The sequence below is a fragment of the Myotis nattereri genome, assembly GCF_964212035.1.
Source record: "Myotis nattereri genome assembly, chromosome: 5".
Classification (NCBI taxonomy): domain Eukaryota; kingdom Metazoa; phylum Chordata; class Mammalia; order Chiroptera; family Vespertilionidae; genus Myotis; species Myotis nattereri.
In genome coordinates this window covers 22,743,926-22,749,925 of record NC_138080.1, presented here as the reverse complement: position 1 = coordinate 22,749,925, position 6,000 = coordinate 22,743,926, and positions in this window count along the sequence as shown.

Here is a 6,000-nt window from a genome sequence, read left to right as displayed (position 1 = left end):
GCCCCCGCCGCCCTTCCCAATTGGCCCCCCCGTCGGCCTCCGAGGCTCTCCTCTGCCATTGGCGGCCTGGCCAGACCCGACTCCAAGTCGCCGCTGTTCATTCGTTGTTTGCGCCGCCTATCTTTACGGAGCGGCCCAGTAAGAGCGCCCAGCGAGAGGCACTGTCAATCAGGGAGCGCCGGAGGCCAATCAGAGTGGGAGGACTTCCGCGGCGCTGGCCTTATGCGAGTTTCGGGGCGGGCCTTGGGTTCATTCACAACATTCCTCCCCCGCCCCCCTCGGGCTGGACAGCGCGCCCCGGGCAGCTGGAGCTGCGCCCACATACGGCTTTGTTTACTGAGGGTCGCTTCCGGGCGCCGCGAGGGGACAATCAACACGGCTCGGCCGGGGAGCGAGACGGAGCGGCGGGACCCCCGCGCAGCAGCTCAGCCCCTTTTTCCTCTGGTCGGTGACGCGAGAAACTCTCAGCCCCTGGGCGCCGGGCCGTTTTGATTGATAGCTTTGGGGGGTGGGGGGTGGGGGGAGATCACTGGCCCCTTAGTAGTGCTCCTGGGGGCTGCGGACCTCCTCTCTAGAAATCCCAATTCAAGCCCATCCTTGAGCCCGAAGCCAGGACCCAATCCATTTTATGCCCGAAATATGTCATTGAGTCATGAAATTGTTGATGTTCCACCATGTATGACCTATTAAAATGGCAGTTTCATAAGGTTCGACCTAATACATGTCAAAGACGACCACCTGTGTTTATTTTTTCTGACCCAGATTTTCCAGGCCACATCTTTGGTCTTTATCCACCCCGGACCCCTTGTCCTTAGAGAATCCGCATTTTCCCTTTGCCACACCTCTTTCCATGATCACTGCATTTCTTTAGTGCAGCAGTTGTTTAATTTCGGTTTCTCCCTCTCTACCAGGAGCCCCAAGACGCTAATGGTGCACTGCTTTACACCCAGGACCCGAACAGCACCAGGCAAACAGCAGTCACTAAATCCATAACTCCTCGAGTGAACCGTGAACCTCGCATGCTTTGCTCCCGTTCCGTGGACATGATCTACGGAACAGGAAGAACCCAAGCTGGCCCCTACTGGCCTCATTGCTGCCCCTCCTCATGTGGAAACACTGGCTTCTACCTTCCAGGAATTTCCAGCTTCACCGCGGCACTTTCCGGCCAGTCCCCCACCCAGTAAGCTCCCTCTAACCTGCACGGTCGGTCGCATAGGGTCACCCCGGGCTACAAGGGGCCTTGAGTCCCTGAAATGGGGCTGGCGTGATCCTCACTAAGAACTTTTTCTATTGATTAGATGTTAAAATGATGTTATTTTAGCCCAGCTGGTGTGGCTCAGTGGTTGAGCGTTGACCTATAGAGCAGGAGGTCATGGTGTGATTCCCAGTCAGGGCATATGCCCGGGTTGCAGCATGTGCAGGAGGCAGCCGATCAATGATTCTCTCTCATCATTGATGTTTCTCTCTCTCTCTCCCTCTCCCTTCCTCTCTGAAATCAATAAAAAATATATTTAAAAATGATATTTTAGATAAATATGGTCTAAATAAATACATTATTAAACCCTAGCCTGTTTGGTTCAGTAGATGAAGAATTGGCCCGCGGACTGAAGGGTCCCAGGTTCGATTCTGGTCAAGGGCACATGCCTGGGTTGTGGGCTCGGTCCCCAGTGGGGGATGTGCAGGAGGTAGCCAATCGGTTGATTCTCTCTCATCATTGATGTTTCTATCTCTCCCTCTCCTTTCCTCTCTAAAAGCAATAAAAAATATATTTTAAAAACATTAAAATTAATTCCACCTGTTTAATTTTATTTTATTATTCCATCCCATCCCATGCTATTCTGTTCCATTCTATGTGGTGTCAGGACATTTAAAGTTACACATGCAACTTGCATTGTAATTTCTATTCGATAACTGTGGCCTTGAGAAACCACAGCCGACCATAATGACAACAGAAACAATAATAATAGTAGACTGAAAAAATACAGAAAAACTTCCTGAATAATAATAATAGTGGACTGACTGACTGCTCTAGCTATTCAGGTATGTTGCCACATGCAAGCCTTCCAAGAGAGCTACAAGTGGGGATAGTTGTCTGTTTCTCAAAGAAACGGAGGCCTGGAGAGTTGGAGTCCTGGCCTGAGCTCACCCAGACTGGGAAAACCTAGACTTAGTGGAGCATCCCTTTCCTACAAGGGATTTGAAAAAGAGACCCCTGAGGAAGTAGTAACTGGGGTAGGAGAGAGGAAGGGAGAACTTCCATAAAACCTATGTTTCAGGTGGAAAACAGGACGCAGGTCCAGCTTTTCCTGGCCTCCCCACCCCCTTCAGCATCTGGTATGTGATGGTGCCAGTAAGCCCAGGTCCCTCTCACTGAGAATGCTTCCGTGGGCATCCCAGGATGCTGAACCAGAGAAGTCACTCCCTGCCAGTGGAAGAGAGGATGTTTAGGAGGAACTGAGAATCTGTTATCACAGAGTAGAAATGTTTTATTTTATTCTCTAACAATAGATACTAATTTGTCATCATTCCCATCTTCTGGGTGACCAAACAGAGGCACAGAAAGATCAGGTAACCTGCCCAATGTCCCTAGCAGAAAGGCTAGGGCCAGGGTAGAAGCCTGGGAGGGTGAGCAGATCCTGTCACATTGGCTGGGGATCAAATGCACTGCGTTTGGCATATACCAAGTGTGGGGAGCCGATATAGGGTTAAGCCTCAGACTGACCTGTTGGACAACTCTTCTTCCGAGTCTTAACCCAATTTGAGAGGTGGCCGCTGATTTACACGTGCTGTCATTTAAAAAATAAAAGTGGGGGAATTTGCCAGAAGCCGGTCCATCCTTGTTGCTTGACACAGTCGCTGCGGGGAAGAAACATCTACACAGCATATGTTTCAAGGGACCTGGCATACTGTTCTTAATATGTTTGCTCCCCTTCTTAGCACTATGTGTTCTAGCCAGGGCCACCTCCCCGAGTAAGGACTTAGGAAGAACTTGGACTAAGACTGTTGGCAATAAATTTGGGACTTGTTGGGCCCACATCCCCAGGGGTCTGCCCACCAGGGAAAGCACCAAAGCCTATACCCCTGGAGATCCACCGACACAGGGCAGTCCCAGAGAAGGCAAGCAGCGGGACTGGAAGGACATAACCTTTACTGGGTAGGATAATCTCCTTCAAGTCACTTCCTTGTAGCCTATCAGTAGAGCAGTGACCTTGGAATAGCCCAGGGGTGGGCAAACTTTTTGACTCGAGGGCCACAATGGGTTCTTAAACTGGACCGGAGGGCCGGAACAAAAGCATGGATGGAGTGTTTGTGTGAACTAATATAAATTCAAAGTAAACATCATTACATAAAAGGGTACGGTCTTTTTCTTTTTTAGTTTTATTCATTTCAAACGGGCCGGATCCGGCCCGAGGGCCGTAGTTTGCCCAGGGCTGGAATAGCCCTTGTAATGGAACACAGAAATTAACCTAGACAGGATTAAACTCAACAGAACTAGATAGAGACAGGATTATGGAAATGAAACTAGGAACTGTAGAAGGTTACCCAAAACATACCATGATGTGATTATAGAGGCATGCTTACAGGATCAAATGGTATAAATACAGATGTAAGAGGACAAAAAGAGAACCCAACCATGCTGATCAACTGAAAAAAAAAAACAAAACCCCACAAAACCTGGTTATGATGATCAACTGAAAAAAACCCCCCATAAAACCTGGCTATGATGATCAACTGAACGCTGACTCCGTGTCATTCCTTCTTCGCCGACTCCGTCCACACCTTTGGGAACACCTGGACCTGTTGGGGCTGGACCCCAACAACCAAGATTCTATTCTGATCCCCTGATTTTACAGAGAAGGGGAATGAGGCCCAGAGAGGGTAAGAAAGTTGCTCAAGGCCACACAGTGATCCTAGGAGAATGTGTGAGGTCAGAAAGGCCCTTGGGAAGATGAGGGTGCCCCCAGGAGGAAGTCACTAGGCCCATTTCAAGTCTGCCCTCTTAGGAAAGAAGTTGGGAAGGGGGGTTCCAGCTACCCTTGTGGTCCCTTTCCCAGGGCAGCCAGCGAGCTGGGGTTTCAGTGAAATAGAAGCCACTTTTATTTCCCCAGTCGGCTGTGAGCTCACTGTCTAGGCATCCACAGCTCCTGACCCCAAACCCACGTGTCCTCAAGACTCACGGGAAATGGGACAACCCTGGAGGCTCAGATGAGGGAGAACAAAGTCCCTAGCTGTGGCCACCCCCACCCTAATTTTCTGAGGATCGCTCCCTTTGCCAGGCCCCTGTGCACCCCCATGCCCCTGTTGACTCAGGCAGGAAACCAGCCGGGGCAGTTTCACTTCCTGGTCCCCACAGCCCCTCTGGCCTGCCCAGCTGGCAAGATTTGCTTCTTACATTTTTTTTTTCTTTCCTTTTAGAACACAAGTTCATGGGCAAAGTGTCAGGGCCCTGCCAGGAAAAATGGTCATTCAGGCAGAGGGGGAAGGTGGAGGCAGGGAAGAGAAAAAGGCTTGGGGAAGAATAGTTGTGTCTGAAAAGCCACATTTAATGGCTGCCCTGTGTCTGGGGAGAGGCCTGGAGGGACAGGCCTAGAGGTGGAACTTGGGCTCCCGTCTGCCCCACAGGACACAAGGGCAGCTAATATTCACACCTGTAAGTCCCATGGCCTTAAGGCTCCTGAATTCTCCATTCTCAGGATCCCATTTAACAGATGGGGAAACTAAGGCTCAGAGAGGTGAAGGGACTTGGTCACAGACAGGAAGTGGCAGAAATTGGCATAGAAGGAAAGGTGTGGGATTTTCCAAAGTCTGGGGCTCTTGGCTCCAGCATTAATGGGAGGTTTGTGGGCCAGTGAAAGGATCGAAGGAAAAGTCAGGCAGGGCAGTGGCTGCAGGGAAAAATGTGCCTATTAGGGGAGTCTGAGGGGTGGGGTAATGGGGAAACAAGTGGGTTGACATTCCAGACCCCATACCTGTCACACCTGAATGACATTCCTTGCCCAAAGCTCATCCTGTCCCAGCCATTGATCTTTGGAGATTCTGGAGAAAAGTTAATTTTCAGGAGGGTGAAATCTGCTCTTACATATAAAAATGAACATGTGCCGTAGCCGGTTTGGCTCAGTAGATAGTGTCGGCCTGTGGACTAAAGGTCCCGGGATTGATTTTGGTCAGGGGCACATGCCCAGGTTGCGGGCTCAATTCCCAGTAGGGGGCGTGCAGGAGGCAGCTGATCAGTGATTCTCATCATGGATGTTTTTATCTTTCTCTTCCTCTCCCTTTCTGAAATCAATAAAAATTTTTTTTTAAAAATGAATGTGTTAACATTTTAAAAAAAATATATTTTATTGATTTTTAAAAAAATATATTTTATTGATTTTTTACAGAGAGGAAGGGAGAGGGATAGTTAGAAACATCGATCAGCTGCCTCCTGCACACTTCCTGCTGGTGGTATGCATGCAACCAAGGCCCATGCCCTTGACTGGATTCGAACCTGGGACCCTTAGTCTGCAGGCCGACGCTCTATCTACTGAGCCAAACCGGTTTGGGCATTTTATTTATTTTTTATAGAGAGAAAGGGAGAGGGATAGAGAGTTAGAAACATCAATGAGAGAGAAACATCGATCAGCTGCCTCCTGCACGCCCCCCACTGGGGATGTGCCCGCAACCAAGGTACATGCCCTTGACTGGAATCGAACCTGGGACCTTTTAGTCCACAGGTTGACGCTTTATCCACTGAGCCAAACCGGTTAGGGCTGTGTTAACATTTTTATGGAACTCACGTGGGATCCAGGCAGATGTTATATGTTATACATATGGAGGCAAATTGATTTTACCACTAGGGAGGACTGTCAATGGAACCTCTGTTGGAAGGGCTGGAATTTGCAAGGCTTCAGATAAGAGTGTTTTGCTATTACTATCAGCTGTTCACAATTTAGAGCAGTAAAATCTTTCAAAGAAAATGCTAATGCTAATGCTATGAATCAGAGAGCCAGGGAGGGTGTG